Here is a 17,296-nt window from a genome sequence, read left to right as displayed (position 1 = left end):
GCTTTACTTACCGAAGGCAAAGAGGACAGCAAACCCTTACTGGTGAAAATCCAAGACTATTCAGCCTTCAGTATGGATCATACATGTCAGCATAAAGAAAATAACAATCACACAACTGGATCAAAAAGCGGAGTCAAGATAGATGTCGTCAGGGATTTCATTTTCCTTGGATCTACAGTCCCTGCCATGAAAGCAGCAGTCTGGAAACCAAACCACATACGCACTAGGAAGATCTGCTTCAGAAAATTTCTTTAAAGAGATAACAAAGCAAAGATGTTACTCTGAAGTAACTTTGCACCTGACAAAACCCATAATGTTTTAAAGTGCCTCATGGGTATGCATGTAAAAGCTGAACATGGAGAAGGAAGACAAGAAATATTGGTGCTTTTGAGTGTTATAGAGTTGGTGAAGAAAATTAAATATATCTGGAACTGGCCAAAGAATGAGCAAATAGCTGTTGGAAGAAGTATAGTGAGAATGATTCTTAGAAACAAAAATAGTAAGCTTTCATTTTGTGACTTTGGACATGCTGCCAGGAGGGACTCCGTCCCTGGAGAAGAACATCACGGTAGGTAAAGTAGAAGGTAGATGAAAAAGCAGAAGACTCCCAAGGAGTTGGACTGACACAATAGCCACTGTGTTAGTACCAGTGAACTAAACATAGGGTGATAGGAAGACCCTCAATGGCACAGATTGACACAGTGGCTACAACAACAGGAGCAAACATAATAATCGTGAGGATGGCACAGGACCAGGCAGTGCTTCCTAGGGTCACTATGAGTCAGAACAGACTGGACGACACTGAACAACAACAACAACAACATCAACAACACTTCAGTAAACAATCCCTGATGGCACAGTGGTTAAAGCACTTGTCTGCTAACAAAGGATTACTGCTTTAAAAAATTTTTTTTATTATAAATTAGGTGGGTTCACATTTCAGATCATCAACTTTGCATTTAGTAGTCCCAATTATTAATGAAACCTTCTATTAGTCAATCCCCACTTCCTTCCTGACCCCCTTTGGGTCCATGGACCAAAATCCTCCATTTTGCTCAAGTCAACATCAGGGTTTAAATCCACCAGCCACTCTATGAGAGAAAGATGTGTTAGTCTGCTTCTGTAAAGATTCGGTTTTTGAAGTGAATCACTTCTACTCTGTTATATGAAGTTGCTATGAGGTGGAATCAATTCAAAAGCAGTGGGTTTGATGGGCGGTTTAGTAAGCTTTGCCTAGGAGGAAAGAAGTTTGTAATACCACAAATATATACACTAATGATATCAGTGTTCTTTTCCCAACGGGATTTAGACCTACTTATTTTAGTGAATGTTCTTTTTGAAGAATATTGAGGACAGGACCTGAATTAACATTGATACCCGAAGACCAGAAGCATCATTGTGACTTTGCTAGGCACTACTGGCCAAGGATTAGCTTTCAGTAGGTCTACTGAGTTCCGGATTCAGGAATCTGATGACCATCTCTTTGGTCCTTGGGATTGATATACATGAGTGTAAAAGCTACATACTCACTCTAACCTCCACCTTCGGTTGAGATACTAAATCAAACAACGTTGCATCTCACTTATTAAGAAAAATAGTGGGAACTGGTGCCACCTTTAAAGATCACAAAGATGCAGGTGGGGCTGGTCCCATCTTTAAGCATCATAAGGACATACAATCTATTTGTTTAATTCATTTGTGTATCTCCTACAGAAGCTAGAAAAATCCTCAAGAAAGACCACTAATTATTTTAAGCTTAATTAAGAGGTAGCCTTGATTGAGGTTGTTGTTCTGGGTTTTGAATTATTGCTAAGGCAGGTTAATAAGGCCTCAGACACATAATCTGAACATATCGGTTTGGCAAACATGGTCTTTTTTTTAATCATCAGAACAGAGTATCAGAAGCTATTTGGATTCATGTTGAATAGACATAAAGAGACAACTCTTACCTCAGGGTTTACCCAAGGCAGTGTGAAGAGATCTGGAAAAGAAAGACAACAAAACAGGATGAGGTTAAGAGGTCAAACTTGCATTATAGTAAACTAACCTGGAGCCGAGTCAATGGGGAAGCTCTGGTACAAGCGCCACCTGTCACACCTGTCAGCATGGCTCTCATCAGATCAAGAGTTAGGCCTTTAATCCTAGACCCATTCAATGTTGGGATGGTAGCTATCTCTGAATAAGTATGAAGTGGGAATAACTACTTCCATTTTCAGTGGTTCTCAACTGTGGGTCATGGCCCCTTTGGGGGGGTTGAATGACCCTTTCACAGGGATTGCCCAATTCATAACAGTAGCAAAATTACAGTTATGAAGTATCAACAAAAATAATTTTATGGCTGTGGGGTCACCATCACATGAGGAAATGTATTAAAGGGTTGCAGGATTAGGAAATGAGGTGCCAACCTGACTGATAAACACCTATGGGGTTAATTGAAGGCCAGAGAGATAAATGGCTCGGTGAGCTTCACATTTTGAGTTCTCAGGTCTCTTGCTTTGTGATGGTAGGACCAGGGAGCAATTTTTCTTAGCCAGTTCTCTGCTTCAGCTGGCAAGGCTCACTTCCTTCAAGACATCCCTGAGGAGAAGCCGCATGGACCTACCCCGATGCAGCCCTGGGTGCTGGAGCAGCCATGTGGAGACCCCTGCCAGTGCTGAGATGCTTACACATTCACTGACTAGGCTTTCCTCCTGCAGTTGGCAGCATTGTGTCTATTTTGTGAGATGGAGAAGGTCTTTGTGGATCTAGTACTTCTGGGCTTAGGGTAGTGGAGATTGCAGTTCGTGTGGTCTATTTGTCCTTTGGACTAATTGTTTCTTTAATTCAGACAGGGATTTATTATTTTTTTTAATGTTGTATAGTATTCCATTGTGTGTATGTACCACAGTGTGTCTATGAACTCATACATTGATAGTGATTCCATCTTTTAGTTATTGTGAATAATACTACTATGAATATTGGTGTGCACATATATATTTGTCTGACTTGTTCTATCTCATGGAAATATACCTAGTAATGAGATTGATGGACTATATCATACATACATTTCTAACTTTCAAGGAAGCCCATATATATAATTTTCCACTGTAGTTGTACCGTCATATAGTCCCAATAGTATCAGAGAGTTTCAGTCTCTCCACACCCATGCCAGCATTTTCTGTTAAGACTGCGTTTTGTATGAAAATGACAGCAGTGATGGTGATGATGGCGATCTCAGTGAGGACAGCGTCTATGATGACCTCACACCAGCTGAAGCTCTGCATTGGGATATGGATGATGATGAGGAATCCAGTTTTGAAGGATTTTTAACTCTTTACATTTTAGCTTGTTTGCTGATTGAGCTCAGGGAATAGTACTCTTAAGGTATCATTATTGATATCTTATTGTTTTTGTTGAACCTATTTTCCACTTACTGTGCTGGTTTACTACTGTTAAATGACTTGTTGTCCTTTTATTTATGTTTTTTATTTAAAATAAATATTTAAATACATTACCCCACTGATATCTCAATTTTTAGTAATTTTATTTTCATTTGGTTTGATTATTGAAACTCACCAATAGCTTCTGCATTTTCCACCCTAGGCTTATACTCGAGTCAATCAGTTTTTCTGGTTTCCCAGGTAATACTTAGGTACCTTGGCTTATACTCGGGTCTGCTTATATTAGAATATATATGCTATGTTCTTTCCTCATTTTTAATTGAATTGTTCACCTTTTGTTGTGATATTGAAGCTTTCTATGAAATTTAGATATTAGTTCTTTGCCATATATGTATGTCATTGCCAACAAATTTTTCCCTAGGCTGTAGGTTTTCTTTTTAATCTATTAGTGAAATATTTTGATGCACATAGGAACCCTGGTTGTGTAGTGGTTATGTGTTGGGCTGATAACTGCTAACTTCAGGATCAGTACTTGGGAACCGCTGGCCACTACAAGGGAGAAAGATGAGGCCTTCTACTCCTGTAAAGAGTTACAGTTTTGGAAACTTACAGGATTAATTCTACCCGGTCCTTTAGGGTCACTTTGAGTCCATGGCAGTAAGTTTGGTCTGCTTTTTAATTTTCTAGTTTATCTTCTATTTTTCAGTAAATTTTTAGTTATGTTTCATGGTCAATTTGTGCCATAAATTAGGGCCTCTAACTTTCTCTCTACTTTTGGTGATCTTTATAACTGTAGGCCTTCTCTGTGGATCTTTGACTCATAGTTAAATTTTAAAAAATATGGTGTGAGGTATGAATTCTATATAATTTTTCTGCAAATGGATATAAATTTTTGCCAGCACCATTTGTTAAACAGATGATTTCTTTCCCATTTAATGGATTTGGCCCTTTGTTGAAAACCAGCTGTCCATAGGTGAATGGATTTACTTCTGGGTCCTTAGCTCTGTGCCACTGTTTGGTGTGCCAGCCACTGTGCCATTATCAGGCTGTTTTGACAACCATGGCCGTATAGCAGATTTTGAGTTGAGGAAGTATAAGGCATCCTTGTTTGTTCTTTTGCAGTGCTTTGCTTCTCTCGGATTTCTTTATTATATGTAAAGTTGGCGATGAGTTTTAAAATTGATAGTAGAATCTGCATCAGTATTGAATTATATCTGTAGATTGTTTTGAATACTGACTTTCACAATGTTAAATCTTCCTATCCACGAGCATGGTATCCTCTTCCATTTATGTAGGCCTATTTTGGTTCCTTATGTAAGTGTTTTGTAGTTTTTTTTTGCATAATTCTGGAAAAGCCTTCTTGATTATTGCACCTGATGTCCTGAAAATCATGTCACAAACATTTAGTAAATGAATAGATGGGGCTTTGTTTCCAACAAAACAGCTTGTGGCCCACATGCCCTGCTTTAGATTATGCATGGACTTGGTTAAAATTTTAAATGTCAATGCCTAATATTTAAGTTACTGTGTGTTGTTTTAATTTTTTCCCTTTGAAATAATATAAGTGACCTGAAAATTGGAAAAAAGTAAACATTAACATTTTAATAATCTCTCATAGCTATTAATGTACTTGATTAATGAAGGACAGTGAACTTTATCCTTATATCTTATAAGGTTTATTTAAACAGTGCTCTAAATTTTGCAGGATGGAGTTTAAGTAAATGATTTTATTGCACGAACACCTCTATGTTTACCGTTGTTAAATTTTCCAAATACTTTAAATGCTCCACATAATTGTTTCCCTAGAAGGCATACTTAAACTCCCCTTTGAAAGTAGGAGCCCTGGTTGTGTAGTGGCATTTGTCTGAGCTCTGCATGGGCGGCAGTTCAAAACCACCAGCAGCTCTTCGGGAGAAAGGCTGAGTTTTGTACTCCTGTAAACAGTAACAGTCTTGCAAGCCCACAAGGGGTCCCTATGAGTCAGCATTGACACGAAGACAGTGAGTTAGTTTGGTTTTGAAACTACAGGCGAAATGGTTTTGTCTGATCTGAGAATTTGTAGCACCATGGGTGAAGTATTGCGTTCTAAAGAGCTGACTCAGGAAGGATGATCGATCTTCCTCTTACTTCATTCTCTGCTGGGCTCTTTGATTATCCTTGCATCTTCTGGTTAATAAAACAAACAAACAAACACGCAGTTGCCATGGGGCCAATTTTGACTCCCAGTGACCCTAAGTGCTGCAGAGTGGAATTGCCCTCCATGGAATTTTAAAGGCTTGTGACTCTTTGGAAGCAAATTGGCAGCCCTTTCTTCTAAGTGTCATCTATTTAGTCAGGTACAAACAACCTTTTCTAAGCTGAGTAAGGGATTAGATGTTGAAAGGGAAAACACTTCCTTAGCTTAGAAAGATTAAGTCCTCTGGAAACTGAGGCTAGAAGAGGCTAAAGACTCACTCAAAGAAGGAGATGTGTCTTGATTCCACTAATCCTCATTATTTGGGTCTGCTTGCTTTACTTGCTTTCTAATAGATTATGCTTTTGTTTCTTGAGAAAATGTCAATAACAGTATCAGCTGGATAAAATACATACCTATAGATGATAATACACAGCTTGCAATATCCTTGGTTGGAAAGCAGCATTTTATTAAGATGAAAGGGATCACGGGCCTTTCCTGAGTGCAACCACATCTGTAGTTTGTGCTACTTTGTCCTCTGTTGTCATATAAAGTTCATTCATTCTCTGAGTTCCAAAATGCAGTGACCCAAGAACAAAAAGAATGAAAGCATTTCGCATTGTATTAAAAATAGAAGTTAATCTCTTACTCTTTTTTTGAAGTTTAAAATAGTACCTATTACATTTTAGTCTAGGTTAATTGTGAAATATTTGGCCACAGATAGCTAGCTATTTATAATTAACAGATTTAATGATAGAATTTTAGAGAAAGGACTCAGTAGATAATTTCTATCAGTGATGTTAATCTCTTTGGGGGGGATTTTGGACCTCTGTGTGTACCTTGAAGTTTGGCCCCTTTCTTCAGGCGATATGCATGCATGCATATGTGTGTGTGTATTTTTAACCACCTCAGGAATAGCTGACATTCATTAATAGATTCTCCCCTTTGGGCTTCTAAGGATTCACTTTTTATCTTGGATGCATTTTTTTTATTTTGGAAAAATAAATCATTGGAAAATATTACTTGAAAGGTTTTTAAGGAAATAATTTATTTACAGCCAGATCTCTGTTTAGACCATTCAAATGATGTTTACCCTTAATTACCAATGTGGTAAATAAAATAGTTAAAAAGAATTGCCCACTGTTGTCAAGTCAATTCCAACTCATAGCAACCCTACAGGGTAGAGTAGAACTGCCCCTGGAATAAAAATGAGAAAACAATCAATTCAGCACATATCTAGATGCTTGGTCTTGAGCTTATCACTTAACCTCCCTGGAGCTTGGTATTTGCCAGTGATCTTAACGATAAACTCGTGCATTAGAAGACAGCTGACTACATGGACTGCCTTCCCAGAAGAATGTACTACAGTGGACAGCACTGAAGATACAGCTTGGGGAGAGGGGCAGTTCTGCTCAGAACACATAGAAGAAAACTAAGAAGGAAGAAGATAGATAGATAGATAGATGATAGATAGATAGATAGATAGATAGATAGATAGATAGATAGATAGATAGAGCTGCAACCTGGCCCACCAATCCCCAAGGGCAATATTCCTGCTCAGAGAAGCCAATGCAGAGAGGACCATAGGGCTGGCCCCACCATGAGACATGGTGTCCCCTACTGACCCATAGCACTATAGCGGACAGCACTGGAGACACAGTGCAGGAATTGTGCCTGGTCTGATCCGGGCTTCCCCCCCCACCCCCAACCGGGATGAAACACAAAGGGAGTTCAACAGAGCAGCAAGGGGAACAAACCAATGAAGTCCCTGAGGAATCCCCAAAATAGACTTCAGGGCAGGGCATGGCATCTTATCAGATTTGATCAGAAAACATTCATAAAAGTCAACAGACAGACTTGGAACTATTCATATCCCCTCCCCACCCCCTGTCTACCTGTATAAGATGGGCAGGTTAAAAATCCTGAAGAGAAAACAATGGGACAAATGGTTTCCGTGAGGACATGAGAGAGGGAAAGATTGGGGAAAGGAAGGGAGGACAACAAATGCAGGGACAAGGGAACAACAAATGATCTAAATTCAATGGCGAGGAGGGAGTAGAATCCTTGGTGGAGCTTGATCAGTGCAATGTAGCCAAGAGGAATTACTGAAAACTGAATGAAAGTTGAACATGATAGTAGGACAAGAGCAACGTAAAAGGAAATAGGCATTTATAGAGGTCTTAATATAGGCTTGTACATATATAAATATACTTATATATAATGATAGGGACATATATCTATGCACATATATTCATGTTAAATTTTAAGGTACAGATGGACCTTGGGCCTCTTCTCAATTACTCCCTCAATGCAAAAATACTTTGTTCTAATAACCTGGCATTCTGTGATGCTCACCTTTCCTACATATTCGCCGAAGACTGAATGGACACATAAGCAAATGTGGTGACAAAAGCTGATGGTGCCAAGCTATTAAAATGTATAGCACCTGGGGTCTTAAAGGCTTGAAGATAAATAAGTGGTCATCTAGCTGGGAAGCAACCAAGCCCAGATGGAAGAAGTACATAAGCCTGTGTGATTATGAGTGTTGACAGGATCAGGTATCAGGCATCAGAAGAATCATAGTGCGAATGTGCGTGTGCATGTGTGTGTGTGTGTGTGTGTGTGTGTGTGTAGTGGAGACCCAAAGCCTATCTGTAGACAATTGGACATCCCCTTATAGAAGGGTCATAAGGAAGGGACAAACCAGCCAGATTGGGTGCATTATAGTACCAATGGAACAAACAACATTCCTCTAGCTCTTTAATGCTCCCCCTCCCCCGCACTATCATGACCCCAGTTCTATCTTACAAATCAGATCAGACCAGAACATGTACACTGGTACAGATAAGAGTTCCTGACACACAGGATCTAGGACAGATAAATCCCTCAGGAACAATGATGGGAGTAGTGATATCATGAAGGTTGGAGGAAGGTGGGAAGAGAAAGGGGGAACTGATTACAATGTTTGATGGAAGACCCCTCCCCTCTCACCACCACCTAGGGTAACAAACAGCAGAAATATGGGTGAAGGGAGACAGTGGATGCTGTAAGATATGAAAACAGAGTAGCTTATGGCAAGATGGCAGCCGAGTAACACATGCCAGAGGGACTCTGCAGAAATCAGTGAAGGAGGGCAACTAAAAGGGAAATTCTACATTGCTGGGTCACAGGAGCAGCAGTAGCACAGATTCACTAGGTTTTGAGGAGCTGTGGGATTTTAGTTTACCACTGTGGAGGCTGGTTAAGGTTTAACCTTAGCCCAGCTACAGCCTTTACTTCAACACAGCCACAGCTTGCTGCCACCTCTGGGCAGGGTTTTAAACCCCTCCAGCTGCACGATCAGGGGTTCAGTTATATCTTTTGTATCTCTCTCCTCCCTCTTCCTGTCCCCACAGAGTCAGTGGGCTCAGTCTTTCTTTTTCCCCTCTTCTTTTTCCTCTCACACTGCCAACCTCAGCCTCTGCCGTCTACAGCATCACACATGGCTGGGGAAATCCTGCCTACCTTCCTCTGCAGGGGAACTCATGCCCACCCTCCAAGGCCTTTTAAGTAGCTTGGGGAAAACCCAGCCCTCTCTTTGGGAGCTTCACTTGGTTTGGGGAACCTCTGCCTGCCTCCCACAGTGCTCCATGCGGCTGGGGGAGTTCCCTGCCAAGCCTCTGTGGTCCCATGTGGCTGATGGAACTTCCTCCCTCCTGCTGCAGTGCCTCACATGGCCTAAGGCAGCTCTGCCAACACTCTCCAGCACTCCCTGCTGTTGCAGGAACCTCTGCTCAATCTATGCTGTGATCTAGCTGACTAAGGCAATTCTGCCCACCATCCACAGTGCTCTACACCATAGTGGGCATACCCACCTGCCTGTGGCTGCACTCCTGGTTCAGCAGGCACTTTGGCATGCCCTTGGTGGCACCCCAAGCCTCCGTGGGCCATACCACCATAACTTCCTATGAGATCATCCAGTACAGTGCCATCCTTATGGGCCCCAAACCACCCAATCAGTGTCCCCTGAGAGGATCATCCAACTTGCCCTCCAAATAACAGAAGACTGGTTGGCTAGGGAAAGAGCAAAGCCACAAGAGTAGCCCAATCCCATAGTGCAATTATCAGTAGCCCAATCGCATAGTGCAATTAGCTGCAGGTAGTTTCGAAGAAGCATTCTTACAAGTCTCCCAGAATGAGCCCAGTGCTTTTTGACTCTTTGGAATATGGCACCGGGCTCCTTTAAAACAACACAACCCAAACAGCAAGCAGCTCTAACGACCTCAGTGAAAAAGCAGGAGAAACAAAAGGCAATGGAAGATGCCCTGAACTCCATGACATGCATAGAAGAAGCAGATATTGATTTGTCACAGAAAGAAATTTTCAGAATGCTGCTTAGAGTCATATAGGATATGAGGGAAGCAATACCGAAAAATGATGAAATGATAGAAAAGATAAGACCATACATCAACAGGAAATACAAGAGCTAAGGGAAGAGATAAGAAAAGCCAGTGACACATTCACGTACATTGCCAACTGACTGGAGGAGGCAGAGAACTGCAAAATTTAACAAATGTGGAAAAAATGTCAAATACGATCAGAGAAGCTGAAGAAAACCTAAGAGCTATATCTGATGCTATGAAGAGGAACAACATCAGAATAATTCAATTACCAGAGGAAGACACAACAAAGAAGTCAATGACAAAAATAGCAAGGGAATTACTGGAGGAAAACATCCCCAGCTTAGTGAATGAAAACCAGGCAACCATTCAGGAGGCTGAAAGAGCACGAGATAGACTGAATCCCAAGAAGAAATTACCAAGGCACATAATAGTTAAACTATCCAACTTTGAGGAAAAGGAGAAAATCATGAGAGCAGCTAGGGTAAAACAAGCAGTTACATCTAAAGGTTCCCAAATAAGAATATGCTCAGACCTATCAGTGCACACTATGAAGAAGAGGAGTCAGTAGAGTCACATATTCCAAAAATTGGAGGAAAACAACACAAACCCAAGAATAATCTACCTAGCAAACTTATCTATCAAGATAGATGGAGAAGTATGTGTCTTCCCAGACAAGGAAAAACTCAAAGAATATATTATAAGAAATCCAGCCCTACAAAAGATCCTTGCAGACCCAGTCTGGACAGAAGAGCAACACTCACCAAGCATAAATGAGAGACCACCACATAGAACAACCCCATCCACAGGACAACAAAGAGAAAACAACCCCCAAGATACAATTGACTTAAGGGTGGAAAGAAGTCAAGAATGAGTCCCCCCTACTCCCTGCCACACACCCATGGACAACACACTGAATAGAAAGGGAGGTAGGAAAACACCCAACTCAAAAGGTAAAATATGACACCACAGAGTCCACAGATGGATGCAATAACCCTGAATATCCTGAACTCAGGCATTCAAAGGCAGAGGCTAGCCGACTGGTTTAGGAAACACAATCTGCTGCATACAGGAGACACATCTCAATGCTACAGACAAAAATAGGCTGAGAAGCAAAGCCTGGAGGAAACTATACCACAGCCATTTTTAAGATTAGGTGCCCCTGATCCATTATTGCCTTATATGCATTGGAAAGTTGGACAATGAATAAGGAAGGTTGATGAGAGAGAAAGGCTTCTGAAAAATGGTGTTGGTGAAGGACTTTAAAGAGCACACAGATTTCTCTTGGAAGAAGAGCCAGACTGGTCCCGAGAATCAAAGACGGTGAGTCCTCATCCTGAGCAGGGACCAGTCCCTGGAGCAGGACCTCATGTTTGGTATAGGCTCAAAGAGGAAAACTCTGAAAGAAATGCACTGGTATGGTGGCTGTAACCATGTGCTCACATTTGGCAATGATTGTTGGGGTTGTGCGAGACCATCATCAGTAAATGACTTTGGAAAAGTTCTCTCAGGAATATACGTGCTTTAATCTTATTAGGGAGACTTTTATTTTTTTAAAGGGTTTAATCAGAGCAGTGGCTTCTAAGGGCATCTGCTGGGCCAATTAAAGTTGAGACAGAATGATTAGCACAGGAGACTGATTTTGGGATTCTCAAGGGGTTATCTTGATAGATTTTCTTGAAGGACAGAATGGTTGTAGGGTCTTAATATGATTTTTTTTAATTGAAAACTGCACTGATGAGAAAAAGGCCGGAAAGATTGTGCTGGGGATTCTTTCTTTTTCATCATGACAAAGCTCCTGCTGATACTTCAAGGGTAGCAAGGGCTGCCCTAGGAGAATTTTGTAGGGAAACCTTACTTTATCCTGCCCCTATCCCTAAGTTTGCCCCTTCAGACTTCTTTTTTGTTCCCTAAGCACACACACACACACACACACACACACACACACACAAAACATTTAAAAGCAGCATGATTTGAGTCCTCCAAGGATGCCCAAGCTGCAGATTTGTGAAAAACCCACGCATAGAATTCTTTGAGGAAGGGTTAGAGAAATGGAAATGCTGTCTGAAGACCTGTATCTAGTATATGTTGAGAAATGATAGTTTTGGGGGTTGATATTTCTGTGTAATAAAGTTTTTTAAGGATTCTACAGCAATACTTCTTGACTGCTTCTCCTAAGCTTGCATGGATAAACTGGAACCCCAGTAACAACACTGTTTGACCTTCCCTTTGTATGTCATCAAATACTTCAGAAAAATGATTAAACATTATTTAAAAATTGATGAAAAGTTGCTACTTATGTTTGTAGCCACTTCTGTGACCGCTTTACTTCATTTTTGATTTCTTAATAGGAAATAATCTTTCATTGCTTACTCCCAAACAGAAAATTCTATTTTCAATAGTTGCATGTTTATAAATAGCTTTATAATTGTTTCCAGTCTCCATTTTAAAAAAAGAGTTCACTAGACTAAGATGAATTATTTCTGCAACTATTTTATGTTCTTGGAGCTTATGCAAAATAAAGAATATATTCAATGAACCAGAAGGAATTATTTTGAGGTTTATTTTTGTTTGCAAGCAAATGTTTTAATAATTGAATTTATGTGTCTAAATAATGTGTTATACCTATAGATATTTTACTTATAAATGAAGTAGATAAAACTGCATAAAATACACACTGCCTTAAGCCAATGTTCTTGGTGGAGTTATATGAGGGCGTCTGCATGACCTCTGGAGGCAGTTCAAGGGTATAAGCATGAGCTGGACTGTGGTGCTAGGTGATGTGTAGCTTTGGGAGATTCTTGGTTGACAAGAAAGACCAGGGACTTTATGAAAGCAAAGGGCTGGAACTGATGACCCATTATGGGCTGGTAGTCAACATGAATAGCCGGTGGGAGAAAAATGAAAAGAGGACTAACTGCTTTCTGAGCAATGCCTGTGAGGAACTGGTTGCCTTGCAGCAGGCCCTAAGTAGTTTTGTGGTCTCCATTGATGCGACCTATGCCAAGAAGTACGAGGAGTTCTACATAGCAATTCCTCAGAGGACATCAACATGCCTTCCCAAGAACTTTCACCATGCTTCTTCAGCTGTGTTGTCTATGTGGACGGCACTGTCACCAAAATCCTCTCTAGTTTGACCCAAAGTTGCTCGCAGGATCCATTAGTGTTCTGCTATGAAGAAGACAGTGAAGTGGTGATCTCACCACTTTCGTGGCGTCTCCTTCCCATTCTGTCTATCCCACTATGGATGCAGAGAGCAACCCCCTTGACACTGAATACGGTCTTTCTGTCGACAGGCTCATCAGACCATTACCATGCAGGAGATGATGGAGAAGGCCCCAGCCAACCAACTCCCCTGTTCTGGGGATGTCAATCTAGATGATGACTTGGTGGATAAAGTGAAGCCTGGTGACCGGGTCCAGGTGGTAAGGACTTAGTTACCTTCCTGGAAAGAAGGGAGGGCATACTTTAGTGCTGTCCTCATTGCTTACAATGTAAAGCAAATGAGCAAGGATATCCAGTCTCCATTCTCTGCTGAGAATGTAGTCAAGAGCAAGAAGTTCATTGGAACCAGTTGCAAGGATATGTTTGACCAGCTGGCCAGGTTAATGGCCCACTAGTATTCACCAGCGTGATTATGCCAAGAAGGCAATCCTCTGCTTGCTCTTGAAAGGGGTGGCGCAACACCTTAAAAAATGGCAAGCACATTTGTGGGGATATCAATATTCTTATAAGAGGAGATCCATTAGTTGCCAAGTGTCGGCTTCTGCGGTATGCGCTTTGCACATTCCCTGTGCTATCCCTCCAACTGGCTGGTGTTTCTCTGGAGTGGGTCTGACAGTGCGGTCACCACAGACCAGGAAATAGGAGTGCTATCTGGAAGCAGGAGCTATGGTCCTGGCCAATCGTGGAGTGGTTTGTATCGATGAATTTGCAAGATGTCTGACATGAACCACATTGCCATCCATGAAGGGGATTCAGTGGGCATACAGGTATGACCAGTGTACAGTCCCTATGGAGATGACTGGGCTGCAGGACTCATTACTCTCCCGATTTGACTTACTCTTCATTAGACTGAATCAGATGAACTTACTCTTCATTAGAAGGGATCAACTGAGTGGGGTGGGAGGTCTCAGACCACATCCTTAGGATGCATCTCTAAAGCACATGGGGAGCAGGATGGCGATGCCCTTGGGTGGTATTGTGTATATTCTGACCACAGATGATCCCAGCTTTGGCTGGGAGGGCCAGCAGGATACCTACATAAATGATAAATGTGACAACTATCTTAATGAGGCCAAGAAGAAAAGGAACAAGATGGTGAATGTAGTCCTTATGAGGAAATACATCCATGTGGTCCAAATCATCAGGTCCATCCTGACCCATGAGTTGACTGCCTACATTGGAGAAGACCACTCACACTTATGCAGCCAAAGCAGCATGACCTTGGACATCACCAGGACATTCCCAGTTACTGCCTGGACAATTGAAACTCTGATGTGATTGGCCATGGTCATGCCAAACCCTGCATAAGCAAGATTGTGGACCTGAAGGATACAGAGGGAGCTGTGATTGGTCCAGTTGGTCCAGTATTCCTTCTTCAAGAAGGTTATGGAGGAGAAAAAGAGTCAGAAGCAAAATGAGGATGAGTCAGAGACAGAAGATGAATAGGAGAAAAGCCAGGAGGATGATGGACAGACAAGGAAGAAGCATCAACATGTGGAGGCTAAGGATGGGAACTCATATAACCCCATGACTTCAGCAACACAGGAGCAAAGGCCTCAAGGAATACTCTAAAAGTGACAGAACCACAGGAGACCAAGGAATCCCAGAAGGTGGAGGTGTGTGAATCCAGGTTAAAGGCATTCAAGGTGGTGGGCCCGCTTGGAGTTGTTCTGGGAAGCCCATGCCCAGTTGGTGAGCATAGATTGTCTTATCAAAGCCATCACTTTGGACATAGGAGACCCATTTTCAGTGGAGATTGAAGCTTCTCTGAGAAAATCCATGATGTCTGAGAGCACCATCTTCCTCCTCAAAGGGGTATGACCTAACCATGGCGTTCTGCCAATAATGCTTCTCTCATGCTTATCACCTTTTTACCTCACCCTTACCCCTGCCTTTTTAGCTGAATAACTGGTTAATTGAAGTGAAGATAAGAGACACTGATGAGAAAACTGATAATAAATCAATGGAAGCCATGGGTGATGGAGGTTACATTAAGGCAGAATGAAGACTATTTGCTCAAAATTTCTTTGAAAATCACTGTATCTTACTCTCCCCACATCTCATCTGAATCCAACCAGCCATTCATTGCTTTCTGTCAATAACATATAATGACTTAAGTATTTGGGAGTAGACACTGCTGTTTTCTCTTCTTCCTTTCTGTATTTTTTGGCTGACTTTTCTTTTCCAAAGTACTTTGGTTTATAACATGCTTTGAGTTGTTCTATGCTGCTGGAGAGAAAGTTGGAGGCAAGTCATAATGGTCAATAACGCTTTCTTTGGAGTAGCAAGAAAAAGCAAGAAAGGAAGAAAGGAAAAAAGAAAAAGGCAATCCATTTCATATTGAAGGAAATGAAGGATGGTGACTTAAGTCACCTCCTCTAGTAAAGTCTAAAGATACACCCCACCTTAATTGTGTAACAGAAAGTGCCCTCCAAAATGGGATTATAGCCATATGCATAGAGTAAAGAATTATAATACATCACATAAGGAATTGTAGCTTGAAGGGCCATATTAAGTGAGTACATCTGATTTGCTGTGCAGATTGTAATTTCTGTGCAGGGAGCAGACAACTATACCAGCTATACATCGACACAGAACACTAAAGAGCACAGCAACGAAAGGAAATTAAGTCTGTGTTCTTCCATGGGTGGATTCTATGACATTGAAATACTTGTTGTCTCATAAGCATCGGCATTGTCTACTGCATCCCAATTAAAAACAAGCACAATTCCATTACTGTTTTCATTCACTTATTTTTAGTAAGAAATTATTGTGTCGACAAACATCCCACTAGCCAGGATGTTTCCTTCAGCAAAATGATGGGGCATTCTAAAATGATTACCATAGGAGATTTTCACAGAACATTATTTTTGGGTAGAAACTTTTATTGGGGGCCCTTACAGCTCTTATTACAATCCATACCTCCAGCCATTATGTCAAGCACATTTGTACATATGTTGCCATCATTTTCAAAACATTTTCTTTCTGCTTAAGCCCTTGATATCAGCTCCTCATTTCCCCCTCTCCCATTCTCCCTCCATCATGAATAATTTGATAATTTAGAATTTTTTTTCATGTCTTACACTGACCTCTGTCTTCCTCCATCCGCTTTTCTGTTGTCCATCCCCTGGGAAGGGGTTATATGTAGATCACCGCGATCAAGAACAGTTTTTTTGTTATGAAAGGTCATTACAATTGTTTTGCTGAAATTTTCCACTAATTAACTCATGATTTTTCCCCTCTTTTTGCTAGATTGAGTGGGATCTTACCACCATGTGGTTATCTAGCCCAAGCACTTTAGCTATATGTGAAGGCAAAAAGAACTTCTATGAAGTTCTCAAAGTTCTCCATTAATTTTTATGGACTCTAAAAATTACCTTCATTGCTATTTAAAAATATCTAATTATTTATATTTAAGCTTTGTTTTTATTAAAACACTTACATGCTTACTGAAAAACAAGCAGAAACAGTTAAATTATTGCTATACTCCAGAGATAGGCATTATTGTTCAACGTTTTTGTATTTACTTTTTGTCTTTTACATTCCCAATTTTATAGTTTCCCCCCCAAATATTCAGATTATTGTTTTATATTTTAAAAGAATATAATACTATATACTTAATTTATTTCTATACCAATGAAAAATTTCCTAAAATATTTAAATGGCTGGTAGCCTAGTAGTTATGCATTTGGCTGCTAACCGAAAGGTCACCCATTTGCAACTACCAGCTACGTTGAAGAAGAAAGATGAGGCTTTCCAGTCCTGTGAAGAGTCACATACAGTCTCCAAAATCCACAGGAGTAGTTATATCCTATCGGGTCACTATGAGCGAGTTTGGTATTTGGCTTGTTCTTGTTTTGGTTAAAAATAAACCTTGCTCTGATGAATATCCATATTAATAAACATTTGATGACACATTCACATTGATTTCTCTTAAGAAAATTTCCAAGAAATTAATTTTTGGGGTCAAAGAGAATATGTACTTTAGAAACTTTTGATTTATACAGCCAAGTGCCCTCCAGAAATGTTATGAGTTCTCTTTAAATAAAACCATATGAAGTATGTCACTTCTATGTGCTCTTTCATTAAAAACACCAACAGAAGTTACTGCTGTTAAATGGAAAGGACGGTAGAAAACA

The 17,296-nt window shown here is 40.7% G+C and overlaps 1 pseudogene; it reads left to right on the top strand.

The window, feature by feature from the left end:
* Nucleotides 1–12,712: 12,712 nt before the first annotated feature.
* LOC142445967 (DNA replication licensing factor MCM3-like) lies at nucleotides 12,713–15,162 on the top strand (annotated as a pseudogene).
* Nucleotides 15,163–17,296: the final 2,134 nt, after the last annotated feature.

This window comes from Tenrec ecaudatus, chromosome 4 (assembly GCF_050624435.1).
Source record: "Tenrec ecaudatus isolate mTenEca1 chromosome 4, mTenEca1.hap1, whole genome shotgun sequence".
Classification (NCBI taxonomy): Eukaryota; Metazoa; Chordata; class Mammalia; order Afrosoricida; family Tenrecidae; genus Tenrec; species Tenrec ecaudatus.
Note: the sequence above shows the minus strand (reverse complement) of the source record. Positions and strands in the feature narration are given on the sequence as shown.